This window comes from Triticum urartu, chromosome 7A, assembly GCF_056163025.1.
Source record: "Triticum urartu cultivar PI428250 chromosome 7A, HENAU_Tu73, whole genome shotgun sequence".
Lineage (NCBI taxonomy): Eukaryota > Viridiplantae > Streptophyta > Magnoliopsida > Poales > Poaceae > Triticum > Triticum urartu.
The window spans coordinates 652,851,971-652,863,923 of record NC_141879.1 but is presented as its reverse complement, the minus strand read 5'-3'; positions in this window follow the sequence as shown (position 1 = coordinate 652,863,923).

Sequence of the window (11,953 nt, the reverse complement as noted above, 5' to 3'; positions counted from 1 at the left end):
TTCCAAACATTATGATCATGTTTAAATCGCAAAGCATTGAGACAGACATTAAGTTGAAGCCAAGGGATTCAACAAGCATGACTTTATCCATGTGTTGATCCTTTGAGATTGCAACTCTACCTAGACCCAATACCTTACTTTTACCAGTGTCAGCAAATGTGATGTGACTCTTGTCGGAGGGACGTAAGGTTGAGTCCATAAGAAGGCTTCTTTTGCCAGTCATGTGATTGGTACACCCACTATCAATAATCCATTCTGAAGACGCTGGTGTCGTACCCTACAGTGCATTTAGGGGGATAGGCTTCACGAAGAGAATTGTGAAGCAAAAACATTTGACGAACCAGGGTTATGAAAGCTTAGATCCAGATTAGGACTAATAGGGAGAGTAGCAAGCGATTCAGGAACGAAGTACATAGTAAGACCATTTGGGCATTTGATCTTGCGCCCTACAAGATGTTTAAGGTCCCCAGCAATAGCGTCAGACGATTTTGGTTTTCTGCTGGAGACCTTTCCCTGCAAAAGAGAGCTAAGCTTTCTTAGCCACCCACATCTTCAAGGGTGGCTTAGAAGCAATAAGTCTAAGTGCAGCATCTGAGAACTTTGGCTTTGGAGCCCTAGCAAACAGTCTTGCAGGCGGACAATAGTACTCATAAGAATAAGTAGAATAGTTCTTGGTCTTATGAACATGGCGGTTTGATGAACCACGCTCATATTCATAGGCCTGAGAATGGTTTCCCTACAAAACATTTGCGTTAGTGCGACTCAGGTGAGTCCTCTGTCTGTATGAAGCCTTTGGACCGTATGAAGCCTGTGGTCTGGGGTTTGTCTTCTTCACGTGTGGTGTCATGATGACATTCACAGGAAGATTCTCCAGACACTTTTTCGGAACCCAGATCTTCTTCATAGGCGGTCCATTCCTGCAGTTAGTACCAATGTACCTGGCAAACACTTCACCATTCTGATTCTTAAACAGTTTATAGTTTTCATCAAAGGATTCATCAATGACAATGGGGTTTGCACAAGTGAAGCCAGATAGAGTGGATGGATCTGCTGAAGATTCCTTTGCAGCAACCCATGTGGTTTTGGGGTACTGCTCAGGTTTCCAGTAAGAGCCATCACCATTCATTTTCCTTATGAACCCAACACCCTCTTTCCTCGGGTTTCGGTTCAAGATCTTCTTTTTGAGGACATCACATAGTGTCTGATGCTCTTTAAGACTTTTGTAAATCCCTGTTTCAAAAAATGTCTTCAACCTAGCATTCTCATCAGCAATAGCAGTGGTATCCTCAGCAGAGGGGTTAGTTTCCACATCAACAGTTGAAGATATTGCAACAGTAGCAGCAGTAGAACATTCAGCAACAGAAGTAGTATTATCACGCTCAATGCATTTAAGACATGGTGGTTCAAATCCTTCCTGAGCGGAACTGATCTGTTTGGCGCGAAGTGACTCATTTTCCTTTTGAAGATCTTCATGAGCCGCTCTCAATTTCTCAAGATCTTGCTTCCTTTGAAGATAATCATAGGAAAGCTTTTCATGAGTTGTTGAGAGCGTTTCATGACGACTTTCAAGTTCCTCATACTTAACATGAAGATTTTTTATGTTTTCAATTAAGGACTCAGATCGAGTCATTTCAGCGCCTAACAGATCATCGCTTTTGTCTAACAGTTTTTGAATATGTTCCATGGCTTTCTGTTGTTCAGTTGCAATTTTAGCAAGTGTTTTGTAGCTGGGTTTTGAACCACAATCATAGTCATTGTCACTAGATGTTTGATAGTGAGTAGTGCATGTGTTTACCTTGGCATCGCGTGCCATGAGGCAGTAGGTAGGAGCGGAGTAGTCCTTGTCATTTGCATCGGTGTCGGTGATGAAGTCATTGTCTTCAGTGTTGAAGATGGACTTGGCAACGTATGCTGTAGCCAGACTTGCGACGCCAGAATCGTACTCCTCCTCAGACTCCACCTCCGCCTCCTCAAAAGAGGACTCCTCCTCTGAATCCATTTCCTTGCCAACAAACGCACGTGCCTTGCCAGATGAGCTCTTCTTGTGTGATGAAGACTTTGAGGAAGACTTGGAAGACGACTTTGAGTATTTCTTCTTATTCTTGTCGTCAGAGTCATATTCCTTGCTCTTCTTCTTCTTTTTGTTCTCATTGTCCCACTGCGGACACTCAGAGATGAAGTGGCCAGGTTTCTTGCACTTGTGACATGTTTTCTTCTTGTAGTCATGAGCAGAAGCTTCATCATTCCTTGAGCTTGATCGAGAAGACTTTCTGAAGCCTTTCTTCTTGGTGAATTTTTGGAACTTCTTCACAAGCATAGCAATTTCCCTTCCAATGTCTTCAGGATCATCAGAACTGCTGTCAGATTCTTCTTCAGATGAGGAGACAACTTTTGCCTTCAAGGCACGAGTTCGCCCATAGTTTGGACCGTAGATATCTCTTTTCTCAGATAGCTGAAACTCATGTGTGTTGAGCCTCTCAAGTATGTCAGACGGATCAAGTGTCTTGAAATCAGGACATTCTTGAATCATCAGGGCTAGGGTGTCAAACGAACTGTCAAGTGATCTCAGTAGTGTCTTGACGACTTCATGCTTGGTGATCTCAGTAGCGCCAAGGGCTTGAAGCTCATTCGTGATGTCAGTGAGTCGATCAAATGTGAGCTGGACATTCTCATTGTCATTTCTCTTGAAGCGGTTGAAGAGGTTGCGGAGGACACTGTTTCTCTGATCTCTCTGGGTTGAGACACCTTCGTTGACTTTGGAGAGCCAGTCCCAGACTAGCTTAGATGTTTCCAAAGCACTCACACGGCCATATTGTCCTTTGGTCAGATGACCACAGATGATATTCTTGGCAGTAGAGTCCAGTTGAATGAACTTCTTGACATCGGCAGCAGTGACACCTTCTCCAGCCTTGGGAACGCCGTTCTTGACGACATACCATAGGTCGACGTCAATGGCTTCAAGATGCATGCGCATCTTATTCTTCCAGTAGGGATATTCAGTTCCATCGAAGACGGGGCACGCAGCGGAGACTTTAATTATCCCTGCAGTCGACATAGCTAAAACTCCAGGTGGTTAAACCAAATCACACAGAACAAGGGAGTACCTCACTCTGATACCAATTGAAAGTGCGTTATATCGACTAGAGGGGGGGTGAATAGGCGATTTTTACGAAAGTCTTCAAAACGTGGAAGTTTCGAAGACAAACGATAGAAATAAACCTATTACCATAGTCAAGTATTCAATGGAGTGAGAGCACAATGACTAATAGCAGCAATATAGTAAGGATCAGGTAGGAAGATGTTATGAAGCCAACCAGAACACGCAGTCACTCAGTGAAGACAAAAGATAGTGCAAACATACAATGACTTCCCAAGGAGCAACAGTAAGTAAAGGGAAGGGAAGGATGAAACCAGTGACTCGTTGAAGACAATGATTTGTTGGACCAGTTCTAGTTGCTGTGATAACTGTACGTCTGGTTAGGGCGGCTAGGTATTTAAACCTGAGGACACACAGTCCCGGACATCCAGTCCTGAACAGGCAGCTCAGGACACCCAGTCCTCACCGTATTCCCCTTGAGCTAAGGTCACACAGACCTCGCCCAATCACTCTGGTAAGTCTTCAAGGTAGACTCCCAAACCTTCACAGACTTTGTTCACTGGCAATCCACAATGTCTCTTGGATGCTCAAAACGCGACGCCTAACCGGCTGGAGGATTCACAGTCCTCAAGTGTAATAAGTCTTCAGATCACACAGACAAGAAGACTTAAGTGATGCCTAACACTCTTAGGCTCTGGGTTGTAACGCCCCGGACACACCCGCCGGTGGTCGTTACTCCTGGCGGGATCTAGACTGGCCCCACAGATCAATACTAGTCTTTTCTGCGCACTTTGTCCTCACTCGTGCGCACCCGGGAGCAACTTCCCGGTTGGTCACCCATCCTGAAACTACTCCAAGATGAGCACGCTTAACTTTGGAGTTCTGTCCGAATGGGCTTCCGGAAAAGAAGGAATTCCTTATTGATATGAGTAGTCTATCATCCCTATTAAGCCAGGCTATCATATACACCCCCACTCAGAGGAACCGACGTCCTCGTCGGGCCACAGGAACGTTCCCTCTTGGCACATACGTCTGTGCATCCAGTCCGGTACATGTGCCATGCCGGGTGCCATGACGGGTCACAAACGTCATGAACAACATGACCGCGCACCTATCGCAAACATCCGTGTAACCGCGAGGGTCGGCTCTGATACCAACTTGTAACGCCCCGGACACACCCGCCGGTGGTCGTTACTCCTGGCGGGATCTAGACTGGCCCCACAGATCAATACTAGTCTTTTCTACGTACTTTGTCCTCACTCGTGCGCACCCGGGAGCAACTTCCCGGTCGGTCACCCATCCTGAAACTACTCCAAGATGAGCACGCTTAACTTTGGAGTTCTGTCCGAATGGGCTTCCGGAAAAGAAGGAATTCCTTATTGATATGAGTAGTCTATCATCCCTATTAAGCCAGGCTATCACATGGGTGGTTAGGGCTTTATCCTCGCAAGGAATTCTCTCTCAAAGGCTTTGAGGTGGGTTGCTCTCAAACAACAAAAGCCGTACTCTAACTCTGAGCAGCCAACCGTTTATGGTTGTAGGGGGTGGGCTATTTATAGCCACTAGGCAACCCGACTTGATTTGTCTGAAATGACCCTGGGTCACTAAGGAACTGACACGTGTTCCAACGGTCAGATTTCAAACTCACACGGCAACTTTACTTGGGCTACAAGCAAAGCTGACTTGTCCGACTCTGGACAAGATTCGCTCTCATAGTCTTCACTCGAAGACATAGGTTTTGGTTAAGCATCACTTCAGTCATTCTGACTGGTTCTCTTGGACCCCACTTAATAGTACGGTGGTTCCTGTGACTCAACAAAGAAGAAAAAGAACTACGAAAGATCTAAGTCTTCGAGCTCCATAGGCTTCATGCGATGTCTTCTCTTGTCATAGTCTTCAATGTGAATATCTTCATATACCACCTTTGACATCAATGTCTTCATACATTTTTAGTGGTCATCTCTGGTAGGAAAACCAAATCAATGAGGGACTTCTACCTGTGTTATCCTGCAATTCTCACAAACACATTAGTCCCTCAACTAGGTTTGTCGTCAATTCTCCAAAACCTACTAGGGGTGGCACTAGATGCACTTACAAAAAGGAAGGAGAAGGAGTAGGAGAAGGAAAGGGGGTGGCGCCCCTTCCCTAAACCAATTTGGCCTCCTCCCTTGTGGGGGGGCGCACCAGCCCCTTGTGGGCTGGTTAGCTTACCTCCTAAGGCCCATATGGCCCATATCTCCCACTGGGGGGTTCCGGTAACCCCTCGGTACTCTGGTAAAATACCTGAATCACTCGGAACCATTTCGATGTCCGAATACTACCTTCCAATATATGAATCTTTACCTCTCGACCATTTCGAGACTCCTCGTCATGTCCGTGATCTCATCTAGGACTTTGAACAAACTTCGGTCACCAAAAACACATAACTCATTATACAAATCATGATCGACTGTTAAGCGTGCAGACCCTACGGATTCGAGAACTATGTAGACATGACCGAGACACATCTCCGATCAATAACCAATAGTGGAACCTGGATGCTCATGTTGGTTCCTACATATTCTACAAAGATCTTTATCGGTCAAACCACAATAACAACATACGTTATTCCCTTTGTCATCGGTATGTTACTTGCCTGAGATTCGATCGTCGGTATCATCATACCTAGTTCAATCTCGTTACCGAAAAGTTTCTTTACTCATTCCGTAATACGTAATCCTGCAACTAACTCATTAGTCACATGGCTTGCAAGGCTTATAGTGATGTGCATTACCGAGAGGGCCCAGAGATACCTCTCCGATACTCGGAGTGACAAATCCTAATCTTGATCTATGCCAACCCAACAAACACCTTCGGAGACACCTGTAGAGCATCTTTATAATCACCCAGTTACGTTGTTAAGTTTGATAGCACACAAGGTGTTCCTCCGGTATTCGGGAGTTGCATAATCTCATAGATAGAGGAATATGTATAAGTCATGAAGAAAGCAATAGCAATAAAACTTAACAATCATTATGCTAAGCTAACGGATGGGTCTTGTCCATCACATCATTCTCCTAATGATGTGATCCTGTTCATCAAATGACAACACATGTCTATGGTTAGGAAACTTAACCATCTTTGATTAACGAGCTAGTTGCTACCTCTTGAGCACTACGTTGGTTTTCCCCGAAGAGGAAGGGATGATGCAGCAAAGTAGCGTAAGTATTTCCCTCAGTTTTTGAGAACCAAGGTATCAATCCAGTAGGAGGCTACACGCGAGTCCCTCGTACCTGCACAAAACAAATAAATCCTCACAACCAACGCGAATAGGGGTTGTCAATCCCTACACGGCCACTTACGAGAGTGAGATATGATAGATATGATAAGATAATATTTTTGGTATTTTTGTGATAAAGATGCAAAGTAAAATAATGGCAAAGTAAAAAGCAAAGGAAATAACTAAGTAGTAGGAGATTAATATGATAAAGATAGACCCGGGGGCCATAGGTTTCACTAGTGGCTTCTCTTGAGAGCATAAGTATTCTACGGTGGGTGAACAAATTATTGTTGAGCAATTGTCAGAACTGAGCATAGTTATGAGAATATCTAGGCATGATCATGTATATAGGCATCACGTCCGAGACAAGTAGACCGAATCTTGCCTGCATCTACTACTATTACTCCACTCATCGACCGCTACCCAGCATGCATCTAGAGTATTAAGTTAAAAACAGAGTAACGCCTTAAGCAAGATGACATGATGTATAGGGATAAACTCATGCAATATGATGAAAACCCCATCTTGTTATCCTCGATGGCAACAATACAATACGTGCCTTGCTGCCCCTACTGTCACTGGGAAAGGACACCGCAAGATTGAACCCAAAGCTAAGCACTTCTCCCATTGCAAGAAAGATCAATCTAGTAGGCCAAACCAAACTGATAATTCGAATAGACTTGCAAAGATAACCAATCATACATAAAAGAATTCAGAGAAGATTCAAATATTGTTCATAGATAGACTTGATCATAAACCCACAATTCATCGGTCTCAACAAACACACCGCAAAAAGAAGATTACATCGAATAGTTATCCACAAGAGAGGGGGGGAACATTGTATTGAGGTCCAAAAAGAGAGAAGAAGCCATCTAGCTAATAACTATGTGAAAGATCGTGGATGTCGCCTAGAGGGGGGGTGAATAGGCGTTTTAAAATAATTACGGTTTAGGCTTGAACAAATGCGGAATAAACCTAGCGGTTAATTTGCCAAGCACAAAACCTAAAACAACTAGGCTCACCTATGTGCACCAACAACTTATGCTAAGAAAGATAAGCAACTATGTGATAGCAAGATATATGACAAGAAACAATATGGCTATCACAAAGTAAAGTGCATAAGTAAAGGGTTCGGGTAAGAGATAACCGAGGCACGAGGAGACGATGATGTATCCCGAAGTTCACACCCTTGCGGATGCTAATCTCCGTTTGGAGCGGTGTGGAGGCACAATGCTCCCCAAGAAGCCAATAGGGCCACCGTAATCTCCTCGTGCTCTCGCACAATGCAAGATGCCATGATTCCACTAAGGGACCCTTGAGGGCGGTCACCGAACCCGTACAAATGGCAACCCTTGGGGGCGGTCACCGAACCCGTACACTTTGGCAAACCTTGGGGGCGGTCACCAGTACCCGTCAAATTGCTCGGGGCGATCTCCACAACCTAATTGGAGACCCCGACGCTTGCCCGGAGCTTTGCACCATAATGATTGAGCTCCGAACACCAACAACCGTCTAGGGCACCCAAGCACCCAAGAGGAACAAGCTCAAGGGTACCAAGCACCCAAGATTAATAAGCTTCTCAACTTGTAACTTCCACGTATCACGTGGAGAACTCAAATCGATGCACCAAATGCAATGGCAAGGGCACACGGAGTGCCCAAGTCCTTCTCTCTCAAATCCCACTGAAGCAACTAATGCTAGGGAGGAAAATGAGAGGAAGAACAAGAAAGAGAACACCAAGAACTCCAAGATCTAGATCCAAGGGGTTCCCCTCACATAGAGGAGAAAGTGATTGGTGGAAATGTGGATCTAGATCTCCTCTCTCTTTTCCCTCAAAAACTAGCAAGAATCCATGGAGGGATTGAGAGTTAGCAAGCTCGAAGAAGGTCAACAAAGGGGGAAGAACACGAGCTCAAAGGATAAGGTTCAATGGGGAAGAAGACCCCCTTTTATAGGAGGGGGAAAATCCAACCGTTATGTGCTCAGCCCGCACCCGAGCGGTACTACCGCTCCATGAGCGGTACTACCGCTCAGGCGGAAGAAACAGGGAAAAGGAGCAACAAAACATGAACCTTGGGGCGGTAGTACCATAGGAGACAGCAGTACTACCGCTGGGTTAGGCGGTACTACCGCACCCTTCGGCGGTACTGCCGCGTAGAACGAAGGGTAAAGGGAAAGAGGGAATCGGGCGGTACTACCGCGGAGGAAGGGCGGTACTGCCACTAAGGAGCGGTACTGCCGCACTACTGCCACAGCGAGGTACCGCACAATCCGACACAGAAAAAGACCCCTCGAATCGACGCGGTAGGGACCTGGTAAGCCAACGGTAGTACTGCTGCGGAGTCACTGCCGGTACTACCGCTGCGGAGCGGTACTGCCGCTTGTGACTCCTCAGCAGTACTACCGCTGGGTACCACGGTACTACCACTGGGACCCTGACAAAAACCACACTCAAGAAAACCAGAACTGCCATAACTTCTGCATATGAGCTCCGAATTGAGCAAACTCAAGCTTGTTGGAAACAAGATGATGAGTAGCATCAAAACAGCAAAACCTCCAACATCGAAAACATCATAGAAGATGCAAGCGAACTCCGTTTTCAATGAACTCAAGCTTGTCAACAAGATGACCGTAAGCTCTAAGACTCACACAGAGAACCAAACAAGAACCAAGAAAGATGATGCAAGGATGCAATGGTTTGAGCTCTCTACTAACGATACGATCAAGCTACCAACTTGAGAGCCCCCCTTGATAGTACGGCAAACGATCCTATAACCCGGTCTCCAAACTACCACCATGAGACCGGTAAAATAGAAAATCTATCAAGAGCAAACCTTTGCCTTGCACATGGTCCACTTGAGCTAGATGATGACGATCTTGATTCCCTCAAGTTGGACCACCTTACTTGATTGCGTTGGCACGATGAAGACTAGATGATTGCTCCCCCATAGTCCACTATGGGTGAGCCACTCTTCGGCACATCTTCACAAGTCCATTGTCACCACAATGGCCGGCAAGCTTCAAGAACTTGATCTCTTCGCGATGATCCACTTGAACTTGCACACGGCAATCTTGATGACGATCACCACTAGATGTCATCCTCTCCATGGGTTGAGTGATATCTTCCTCTTGACACAAGCCCATGAACACGTACCTAACCCCACGTAGAACTCTCACATAGACCATGGGTTAGTACACAAAGAACAATGTACAATGCTTACCAAACCATGGGATCACTTGATCCCTCTCGGTACATCTTCTATGCTTTGTGAGTTGATCAACTTGATTCACTCTTGACTTAGTCTTGATCAACCTTGAATCTTTCCAACTCTCTTCGTTTGGATGATGTCTTGAAGGTAAACATGAATGATCACACAATCTTCTTCTTCAAGACATGCTTGCAATAAGCTCAACTCTCAAATGACCAATCTTTGGATAATTCCTTGAATAGCACCTTGGTCGACACAAACTCTCCTTGAAACCAACACATGTACTCCAAGAAAAGCCTATGGACAAAACCTTCAAATATAACTCAAGGAAACCATTAGTCCATAGAGATTGTCATTAATTACCAAAACCAAACATGGGGGCACCGCATGTTCTTTCACTATGGACCCGTAGGTCTGAGGTAAACTACCCACACTTCATCGGAGGGGCTATGGTGTTGATGTAGAATCCCTCCGTGATTGATGCCCCCTCCGGCGGAGCTCCGGAACAGGCCACAAGATGGGATCTCGTGGATACAGAAAGTTGCGGCGGTGGAATTAGGTTTTTGGCTCCGTATCTGATCGTTTGGGGGTACGTAGGTATATATAGGAGGAAGGAGTACGTCGGTGGACCAACAGGGGGCCCACGAGGGTGGAGGGCGCGCCTGGGAGGGGGGGTAGGCGCGCCCCCTACCTCGTGGCCTCCTCTTTTGTGTCTTGACGTAGGGTCCAAGTCTCCCGGGTCTTGTTTGTTGAGAAAATCACGTTCCCGAAGGTTTCATTCTGTTTGGACTCCGTTTGATATTCCTTTTCTTCGAAACCCTAAAACAGGCAAAAAAACAGCAATTCTGGGCTGGGCCTCCGGTTAATAGGTTAGTCCCAAAAATAATATAAAAGTGGATAATAAAGCCCAATAATGTCCAAAACAGTAGATAATATAGCATGGAGCAATCAAAAATTAGAGATACGTTGGAGACGTATCAAGCATCCCCAAGCTTAATTCTTGCTCATCCTCGAGTAGGTAAATGATAAAAACATAATTTTTGATGCGGAGTGCTACTTGGCATAATTTTAATGTAATTCTTCTTAATTGTGGTATGAATATTCAGATCCAAAAGATTCAAGACAAAAGTTTAATATTGACATAAAAATAATAATACTTCAAGCATACTAACAAAGCAATTATGTCTTCTCAAAATAACATGGCCAAAGAAAGTTATCCCTACAAAATCATATAGTCTGGCTATGCTCCATCTTCACCACACAAAATATTTAAATCATGCACAACCCCGATGACAAGCCAAGCAATTGTTTCATACTTTTGGTGTTCTCTAACTTTTTCAATCTTCACGCAATACATGAGCGTGAGCCATGGACATAGCACTTATAGGTGGAATAGAATGGTGGTTGTGGAGAAGACAAAAAGGGAGAAGATAATCTCACATCAACTAGGCGTATCAACGGGCTATGGAGATGCCCATCAATAGATATCAATGTGAGTGAGTCGGGATTGCCATGCAACGGATGCACTAGAGCTATAAGTATATGAATGCTCAAAAAGAAACTAAGTGGGTGTGCATCCAACTTGCTTGCTCATGAAGACCTAGGGCAATTTGAGGAAGCCCATCATTGGAATATACAAGCCAAGTTCTATAATGAAAAATTCCCACTAGTATATGAAAGTGACAAAATGAGACACTCTATACTATGAATATCATGGTGCTACTTTGAAGCACAAGTGTGGTAAAAGGATAGTAGCATTTCCCCTTCTCTCTTTTTCTCTCATTTTTTTATTTTTTTTATTTGGGCCTTTTCTCTTTTTTATGGCCTCTTCTTATTTGGGCTTCTTTGGCCTCTTTTATTTATTTATTTTCGTCCGGAGTCTCATTCCGACTTGTGGGGGAATCATAGTCTCCATCATCCTTTCCTCACTGGGACAATGCTCTAATAATGATGATCATCACACTTTTATTTTTCTTACAACTCAACAATTACAACTCGATACTTAGAACAGAATATGACTCTATATGAATGCCTCCGGCGGTGTACCAGGATATGCAATGACTTATGAGTGACATGTATGAAAGAATTATGAACGGTGGCTTTGCCACAAATACGATGTCGACTACATGATCATGCTAAGCAATATAACAATGATGGAGTGTGTCATAATAAACGGAACGTTGGAAAGTTGCATGGCAATATATCTCGGAATGGCTATATGGAAATGCCATAGTAGGTAGGTATGGTGGCTGTTTTGAGGAAGGTATATGGTGGGTGTATGATACCGGCGAAAGGTGCGCGGTATTAGAGAGGCTAGCAAAGGTGGAAGGGTGAGAGTGTGTATAATCCATGGACTCAACATTAGTCATGAAGAACTCATATACTTAT